Genomic DNA, 10,189 nt, shown 5'->3' with positions numbered 1-10,189 from the left:
CTCTCATTTGCTTTGGCTAGTTTAATGGGTCAGAGAGACATGGACAGAGGGGACACACGTTCAAGTACATTCTTTGCAGCCTTTTTGCCAGAAATAAAACTGGAGATAAGCCAGATGTACCTCATTAAGGGGATGAATAAATCAATTGCGATGTATTCCTACAGTGGATTGCAATATAACAGTTACAATGGATGAACTAATTTATAATATATATGCATCCACACATATATATGACAACACTGAGTGGAAAACATTAGTTGTACAACATTATGTAGCACAGAATGCCATTTACATATTCTTTAAAAGCACGTAAAACCATACCATATATTGTTTATGGATATGCACATTTGTTATAAAAATATTAAAAATATGAACTGAATACACACCAAACTCATGAAGGTAGTTACTTAGGGGGGAGAAAAGAGGATAGGTCTGGGGAGGGAAGCACAGAAGACTGTGTTTCCTCTAAAGTTATATTCCTTAATGAAAGAGAGAATTATCATCAAAAAATTATGAAAAGGTGCCAGGCACGGTGGCTCACGCCTGTAATCCCAGCACTTTGGGAGGCCGAGGCGGGTGAATCACCTGAGGTCGAGAATTCAAGACCAGCCAGACCAACATGGCGAAACCCCATCTGTACTAAAAATACAAAAATTATTTGGGCATGGTGGCACATGCCTGTAATCCCAGCTACTCAGGAGGCTGAGGCAGGAGAATTGCTTGAACCTGAGGTGGAGGTTTGCAGTGAGCTGAGATCACGCCATTGCAATCCAGCCTAGCAACAGAGCAAGACTCCATCTCAAAACAAACAAAAAAAAAAAAAGGGGGGGGAAAGAAAAGATGCTTAACATTTGTTTATCTGGCAGAGCAGATCCATGGCTTCTTGCATTCCTCGTCCCCCTTTTTTTTTTCATTTTAATTATTGTTTTAACTGCTTAGGGCATTTTCCTCAGAGGGGGACCAAGGGTGTGGCTGCCATCTCACTTCATTTGGTAACACTGTGCTGGGCTTGACGTACGCACCACTGAACAAAATAGCCGTGAACTTTGCCCTCGTGGAACTTCCCTCACGGGGAACACAAACCAAAATTGTGGTAAGCACAAAAATGAAAAATTAAAGGGTGCAGTGAGAAAGTAAACTTAGTTAAATTTAAATCAGGGCATTGGAAAGGGCATTTCTAAAAGACTGATTTTAAGTTGAAATCTGAGGTTAGCAGGAAGGAGCCAGATTGGAGAAAGGAGGCTTTGCCCCACACCTTGGGGATGACAGAGGAGAAGCCCCCAGGCAGGTCGGAGCCTGGCATCGGTGGGAATGGAAAGGAGCCCACATAGACGGCTGCATGGTGGAGCCTCAGAAGTCAGGTGGGAATAGCAAGAGATAAGGCCAGAGGTGCCGGCAGGGCAGCCTCCGGCAGGAACTGGCAGGCCACAGTAAGGATGTTTGTTTGCCTTAGTCATACGAGAAATGCAGAATCTTCACTATTATTTATTATTTATTTCATTATAAAATTTTTCAAACATGCAGACGTAGAGTAGTCCAGTGAAGCCCTCTGTACTCACTTCAACATGACCAATTTCTTACTGCCCTGACCCGCCTGGTGTTATTTTGAAGAAAATCCAATATATCCTCTCTTTTTTTTTTTTTTTGAGATGGAGTCTCACTCTGTTGCCCAGGCTGGAGTGCAGTGGTGCAATCTTGGCTCACTGCAACCTCTGCCTCCCGGGTTCAAGCAATTTTCCCTGCCTCAGCCTCCTGAGTAGCTGGGATTACAGGTGCCCACCACCATGCCTGGCTAATTTTCATATTTTTCAGTAGAGATGGAGTTTCACCGTATTGACCAGGCTTGTCTCGAACTCCTGACCTCAGGTAATCCGTCCACCTTGGCCTCCCAAAAGTGCTGGGATTACAGGCATGAGCCACCTTGCCCGGCCCACATCATTTCTTATATAAATATTATGCTATGTACCTCTAAATGAGAAGGACTCCCTTTCGGGGGGGAGGGGGAATAACCAAAATACAAGATCACGCCTTAAAGAATAATAATTTCATAATAACATCAAATATTAAAGAGTTTTAAGCAGGGGAATCCCATTATGTGATTAACTTTTAAAAGACTATTATAGGCTGGGTGCAATCTCAGCACTTTGGGAGGCCGAGGCAGGCAGATCACTTGAGGTCAGGAGTTGGAGACCAACCTGGCCAACATGGCAAAACTCCGTCTCTATTAAAATTACAAAAATTAGCTGGGTGTAGTGGCGTGCACCTGTAATCTCAGCTACTCAGGAGGCTGAGGCAAGAGAATCTCTTGAACCAGGGAGGTGGAGGCTGCAGAGAGCCGAGATCACACCACTGCACTCCAACCTGCATAACAGAGTAAGACTCTGGAAAAAAAAGAAAAAAGACCATTGTTCTGCCCTGCCTAGAATGGACTTGTGGGCTGGAGAAAAGGAAGCAGAGAGCTAGGAAGCCCAGGCAGGGATTGGTGAGGCTGGACCAGGATAGTGGCAAAATACACAGGGGGAAGTATGAACGTTGGGTCTATTTCACAGGTGGAAGCATAGACTTTGTGATGGACAGAATATGGAGGATGAGATAGGGAGATGCCAGGGAAGGCCCTTAGGGCCCCGCTGGAGCATAAGGAACAGTGGAACTGCTGTTACTGAGCTGGAGACTCCTGGGCAAGCAGTGATGGGGATGGGTGGGAGAAGGGCAGAGGGAGCGCTCAGCTTTGAGAATTTCTCTTTGATTCTATGCACTTGCTCAGATGAGTGATGGAAGAGGTACCTGCCTTCCCCCCGGCCTCTTCTGCCTCTCCTCCTTCCATGCCCTGGACAAGGAGGCCCAGGCTGTAGGTGGGGACACAAAGCAGCCTCTCAGTTTTCCGAAAGGGCCACAAACTGTCTGTGGGCAGCCAGGGGCTTCAATCTGGTTTGAGGGGTGAGTTTTGCCTTCTAGATACCCAAGAAATGCCTCTACTAGATACCCACAAGATGCCTCTACACCCTAGCCCCGAGCAGTCACCTCTGAAATGTTCTCACATCATGAGTATGAAAGGACAAGATTGACTTTTCCAGACACTGAGGCAATTGCACTGACAAGATGCCCCCAACCTGGGACAAATACCCGAAAGGGAGTAGAAGAGGTACGAGACTATTCCAGGAGCACAGCAAGTCCATACCGCACCTTTGGATGAATTGGAAGAAAACATCCCACATCCCCTTGGGGAAGATGTAGCCCCCAGGCACATGGCTTTGAGGGTTGCCAGTATCTCTGTGAAGATGAAGAAACGATATTCCTTTTCGTGATGGTGCAGCCCCTTGTCTAGCCGTCCTTGGGCCATGGGAACAGGCAAAGCAATCATTCATAATAGCACAGACTCTGTCCTTGCCCCTGGCAGCTTTAATTTGGTTGGTGAGATGGAAAGGGCATTGCAATAATTACATTATTATTATTATTATTATTATTATTATTATTATTATTATTATTTTAAACAGATTCTCACTCTGTCGCCCAGGACGGAGTACAGTGGCGTGATCTCAGCTCACTGCAACCTCTGCCTTCTGGGTTCAAGTGATTCTCCTGTCTTAGCCTCCCAAGTAGCTGGGACTACAGGCACGCATTACCACACCCAGCTAATTTTTGTATTTTTAGTAGAGCCAGGGTTTCACCAGGTTGGCCAGGCTGGTCTCAAACTCCTGACCTTAGTGATGCATCTACCTCAGCCTCCCAAAGTACTGGGATTACAGGAGTGAGGCACTGTGTCCAGCCAATAATTATATTACATACTTCGTCTTGTATCTGTGTGTGTGTGTCAAAAGAAGAACATTGAATGGAGTCCGTAGATCAATGTGGAATGCAACCCTTAGGAAAAGTCTCTCTGAAGTGGCCAGATTGGGCTGAGCACTTAGGGAAGGGCAGGAGAGGGAGGTCATCCCAGAGGAGGGCATTCTCATGCTTCTTCAGTGGGATAAGGCAACACCAAGGTGTCATGAAAGTCAAGGGCAGAGTACGTTTCAGAAGGTCACAGTGGCCAGCCGTAGCCAATGCTGCCAAGAGGACCTGAGAATAAAGGCTGAGTTAAAGCCTTTTGAAAAAGTTTTTTTTTTAGAGCAGGGAGTCAAAAGCCAGGTTTCCAGGGGTTAAGGAAGGGGCTGTGCAAAGAAACAAAAGTAGAGTCTGTTTTGCATGAATTCAAGAAATTTGGCAGGAAAAGCCAATTGAGAAATTGGAAGGGAACTGGAAGAGGCAAAGGGGTCAAGCGAAGCTTTTTCAGGTTGGGAAATACCTGCTTCTATTTAAAGATGGTATGAAAAGAGTTTAGAAAGAAAAAAGACTGAACACGCCAGAGGGGACCTGGTACAGAGAAGAGAAGGATCCCTTGGGAGTTAGAAGGTTTCTCATCCCTGTTTTCTAATCCTGGGAAGATGTGAGAGATTGAGTCCAGGGACAGACGTGGTAAGAAGTGAGGGCTCTTCTAACAAGTCACCCTCATATTAACCAAATCTAAGGTGACAGTGAATTAAAGCAGCACTTCTTAAAATGTCATGTGCATGCACATCATCTAGGGATCTTCTTATAAAACAAATCCTGACTCAGCAGGTCTAGAGTGAAGCCTGAGGGTGCATCTGCAACACGTTCCCAGACAATGCCCGTGCTGTTGGTCTGCATGGACAATATCCAGCTGCTGAGAGTCCTAGAAAGTGGGAACAGAGAATACGGAGGTGGGAAAATGACCAAAAACTCAACAGAAGGAAGTTTCCTTGAGGAGAATGAAGGCTCATGTCCCAACCTAGAGTGAAAGAGCCCACTAAGCAGGATGAATGAAAAAAAGCCAACACAGAAATACAACCTGGTGAAATTTCAGAATGAGAAGCATGAGTTCCCTCTAGAGAAAACAAACAGGTTGTCCGCAAAGCTATAAGCATACAACTGACATCTTGGGTTTCATCAGAAATGCAGGGGCCTCAAATGTCTACTGTATCCTGAGAGATTATTTTGAACCTAGGATTTTATATACCCAGCCAAACTATCACTCCAACGGAAGGATACTGGTGTAAAGCACAACTTATTGAACAAGAATCTTATGTCTTCTGCTTCTTGGGGCTATTTCTCATATCATCTTTCAATGAATTGACTGGCATAATGGCAATCTGAAATTCAGGAAAAGTAAGGCAGTAAAAGTGATGTAGTCTAGGTATACAGGTCTAATTTTCTGACTTTATCTAGAAGTCAACAGTTGAATAATATAGAGGTAAAATGAGGTACAGTCACTTAAGAATGGGGGAGTAGGTCATGCCATTTCACCTTTAAGACGGGGAGGCAAAAGCAAGAGGCAAGGAAAGTATTTTAGTGTAAAGAAATGCATGCCCGTGATGGAACAGGCTTCAAAGGAGGCAGTGAAAAATAGGTTTAGGGAGACTGATTGGCATGAGAGTGAGGTGGGTGGCTATAAGGACTTGGACTAGGATAGCAAGGAGAAAACAGCCTTAGATAAAATGCTTCAGCACAATCAGGGGGAGGGAAACTGGAGTTTCCAGGGAGCCCCTCAACTCTTTGAGTTCGTAGGATTTATGGAGATTTAGTCCCATTTAGGGTATTTAAGAGGAGTAAAAGGAAAGGAAAGGGCCCCAACCTCAGTGTTCTCAACTAAATGTCCTCATTGTTTTTATGTAAGCATTGGCTGGCAGGGCTTAACTGGCTATGGGCAGACCCAGTCCAGCCAGATCTAAGCCAGGAGCTTATACATAAAGGGGTGAGAAACTTGAAGAGGCCGTGAGCCCATGGCAGCAAAGGCAGAGGAAGAGGAGGAGGTGGGGCAGAGCAAAGCAGGAAGGACGACATCTAGAAAAGTCTACAAAAGCAGAGAGAGGGGACCTGCAGGCTACAGGCCCCTGGGACTAAGAAAGTGATATCAGCAAGCCAGGGTAATGTTTCTGCACCCAAGGCAGAGGATGTTTGTTCTCTGTCCCACTTCTTTACACTGTATAGATTCTTGCTAGGTGTGGTTTTCAGCCAGATAACAGGTGCAGGGAAGCTAAGATAACCTCACATCACTGAGCTGCTGCCCTGATGGCTTCAGGCAAGTGCGGAAGGACTGACAGATACTTTTACCTACAAGACAATGGTGAGAGCAGACCTAGGCAGGTGTATAATCTCAGAATCCAGATCTAAAAAATGTGTGGAATAACTTGTCTTCATTTGCTTCTAAAGCAAGGGTCAGCAAACTTTTTCTCTAAAGGGCTACGTAGTTAATATTTAAAACTTGCAGGCCATAAAGTCTCTGTCACAACTACTCAACTCTGCTGTCATGGCACACAAGTAACTGCAAGAATAATCACAGGCAATATACAAATGAATGGACATGGGTGTGTTCCAATAAAACTTTATTTACAAAAACAGCTGGTGAGCCAGATTTGACCCATATACGATATCTATCAACCCCTGCTCTAGAGTAAACTCTACTTCCATTATCTCTAGAAATATTGTTCTACTATCTCTAGGAGTACGGTAAGCAGAATTGTTCATAAATCTAAGCAACCATTGAGGAATGATTTTTTAATCTTAATGGCTAATATCATTGAATCCTTATTAGTTGCCAGACTCTCTGTGTTATCCCATTTAATCTTCACAGCATTATAAGGCAGGTGCTTGTATCCATTTCCTTAGAAATGAGGAGGGTTTTTTTTTTTGTTTTGTTTTTCGAGATGGAGTCTCAGTCTGTCACCCACGCTGGAGTGCAGTGGCATAATGTCGGCTCATTGCAACTTCGGGCTCCCAGGTTCAAGTGATTCTCCTGCTTCAGCCTCCCGAGTAGCTGGAATTACAGGCACATGCCAGCATGCCCAGCTAATTTTATATTTTTAGTAGAGACAGGGTTTCGTCATGTTGGCTAGGCTGGTCTTGAACTCCTGACCTCAGGTGATCTGCCTACCTCGGCCTCTCGAAGTGCTGAGATTACAGGCATGTAAGGCAGTATCCTCTGCTAGTACCTGTGAGGCAGGAATTTGAACTCAGATCTCTCTGAGGCTACGTTCTGGCACTCATTCAATCTTGCATTTTGCCTCCTAAAAACTGCTTCCGTCTTATCCTAGTATGGGTAGGCTTTGATCCTAAAATGTAAATGGAATCTTATTTTATATGCACTGGCTTTGAAGGATTCTGTAGTGTAAACTTTTATAAAAAGAAACATCATTTTCAGAAACCAAGCAAGCAGCCCTAACTCATTCATAGCCTAACTTAGAATGTGTATATTGTGCATAGCTAATAAGAAGTGGCCTCAGGCCTAAAACTCACACTGCCTTTCAACTTATTTGGCTCTGCAAAGCCTTACTTCTTAGAAATTAATTTAATGTATGTGACTGTATATGTTGCAGATATTTGTCAAACACTGGGTTAATTTTTAGGGATTAGTGAGTGTTTGCTGTAAATCCAAATATCAGAAAACACACATTTGAGGTGTAAATAGCTTAATTTGCAAGGTCAACTGAAGTAAAGACACAGTAATGAAATTGAAAGGCTGTTCACACTTCTTGTATATTTTCTCTCATTGTTTTGATTACATTGAACAAATATTATCGCTTGGTCTGATTTTGATTAAATGCACAGAGACACATAAACAAAAGTTCTTGCCTTCAAGCTGCTTGTATTCTAGCAGCGGAAGGTAGGCAATAAATAAACAAGTAAAATCTATGGTGTATCAGATAGTGGTAAGATAGCTAAAGGGAAAAAAGCAAGAAAGGGGAAGTAGGGAGAATGTGTGTATGTGCACACTGCAGTGAGTGCACATGCGTGTTGGTGAGTTGGCAGGCCTGACACACAGCAGGGCATGCTGGTGGAGGGAATCAGGCAGCAGCTTCTACAGATTTGTCAGTACCTCTGCTTTTCCAATGTTGCCTATTTTGGCCATCACGCATGAGTGGGATTGCCTTTTCAAAGCAATTGACAGGGAGGTTTCTCTGGCCGGGTATCTTCTAAACACCAATGCAGCGAAGGTGGGGACATTTGGAGGGAGGGCATTTCAGGCACAGGGATCTCCAAGAGCAAAGCCTAGAGAAAGGTGTGGCTACAAACGGGCAAGGAGGTCCGGGAGGCTAGCCAGGAACATGCCCAATCAAAGGCACTCACCCTCTAAGTTGTGATACTTGGCTGTGTAGACTCTGAGAGGCAAATCCACTAGCTTGCTCTTGTACTAAGCAGATTAAATAAATATTGTTCAAGTTAGAGTTCATCGCTCTGTGATTTTGAATGGCCCTAAATGATTCTAAATCTTTGTCCAATTCAAAGATCAATGTCCCAGCCACCCAGAGGCAGACTTCTCCCTGATGTTTACATATCTTATAGTAGACACATTAAAGACATTCATGAGTAAAATGGGTGCTGTTTTTGCTTCTGAAACTACCACAAAGTATGCATTCTGACCCCACCAACCTCCTCCTTCCTGAGTCTTCCAGCAGCATGTTTATAGTGCCCTCTCCTGTCTGGCAATTGAGCTGGGCTTCCACCAGACTTGGCTGGGCACACACCCTCACCTCCCCATGGCCCGTGGCTCAGAATGGCTGAAACTGGCCCAGAGAGAGAAGATTCCCATTTCTCATGCGCTCATGTCCTTCTCAAGCCTAGCCTACATTTAGCAGTTTTATTGTTTAAAAATACTGTCTCCTGTGGTCTCTTAACGTCTATTCTCTCCGGCTTGCATCTGGTTCCCAATCAGCAAGCTAGTGAGCATTTCTGCACCAGTGTTGGTGGTTTGGGGATATTCTCTTCCATTTCTCCATGTCTCTTTTCCTCTTTTCCTGGAGAACTGGTGGGCACAAGCAGGGAGGAGCATGGAAGTTGGAACCTCAATTTGTTTAGGTCTATGCCCAGTCAATCAAATCCCAGGGCTTGAAAGCCAGGAGACCCCACAGTGGTTTTGACCTTGGCACAGAGAAGCTTAAGACACAGGCTTCCCCTAGCCCAACACAGCCACGGACATGCATTGAGCACTTAGGCCCATTCTTATAAGGGAATGAAAGCAAATTTTAATGGGTACTTGAGGGTGGGGACGGAGCCTGGATTAGAATTGTGTCTACTCCCAAATTCCAATGTTGAAACCCTAATCCTCAATGTGATTGTATTGGGGGTGGGACCTTTGGGAAGTGATTAGGTTTAGATGAGGCTTTAAGGACAGGGCTGCATGATGAGACTAGTGTCCTTGTAAGAAGAGAAAGACACTCTTTCTCTCTTTCATTCTGTACCCCGATTCTCCCTCTCTCCTCCTCTCTCTCTTGCTCTCGCTCTCGCTCTCTCTCTCTCTCTCTCTGCCTTGTGCAGACACAGCACACAGCAAGAAGGTGGCTGTCTACAAAGCAGGAAGGGAGGAGCCTTCACCAAGAACTGAATCATCCAGCACCTTGATCTTGGTCTTCCCAATCTCCAGAACTGTGAGAAATAAATGCCTGTTGTCAACAAAATTTAGCTCTGTACATCGGTAAAGATGGCATCAAAGCAGAAACAAAAAATTAAGTGCATAGGGTGTAAATGAAACAAGAAGAGCCGCAAGCTGATGACTATTGAAGTGGGCATAGATAAGTAGGGGGGTCTACGCCAACACTGTCCAAAAATATGTCATGCGAACCATATATGTCATTTCAAATTTACCAGTAGTCACATTTTACAAGGTAAAAAGAAATAGGCAAATCCATTTTAAAAATTATCTTTATTTAACTTAATAGTTCCGAGCTATGTATCATTTCAACGTGTGTCAGTAGACCCATCTGAAGTGCTCTGTCTCACATACGGCTGGCTGGTGGTTATCATACTGAACAGCAGAATTCTATGCTAGACACTCTACTAGTATGCATGCTGAAAATGTTTTCCAGAATAAAACCAAAAAGTTGACAAACCAAAATGCCTGTTGCTTACACTGCCCAGTCTATGGTATTTTGTTATGTCAGCTGGAGCTGAGACGGGGACTCAGGGCTTCTCTCTCTCCGATTGAGATTAATAAACCACTTCTACCCCTTCCACTACTTTCCTTTCTCCATCTTCAACACAGAACAAAAGTGAAAAATGAATGCCATGAGGTATTTACTGGAAGTCCTTGTTTCCAGGCAGTGCGGTATCTCAGTTCCCTGCAGGTAGTATAGATGGCTTTGCTGGAAGTCTCTACTCTGGGGGGCCCTGGCCCAGCCCCACCTACAGCAACCCT

Source organism: Rhinopithecus roxellana, chromosome 19 (genome assembly GCF_007565055.1).
Source record: "Rhinopithecus roxellana isolate Shanxi Qingling chromosome 19, ASM756505v1, whole genome shotgun sequence".
Taxonomy (NCBI): Eukaryota; Metazoa; Chordata; class Mammalia; order Primates; family Cercopithecidae; genus Rhinopithecus; species Rhinopithecus roxellana.
The sequence above is the reverse complement of the archived record's forward strand: the minus strand, read 5'-3'. Positions refer to the sequence as shown.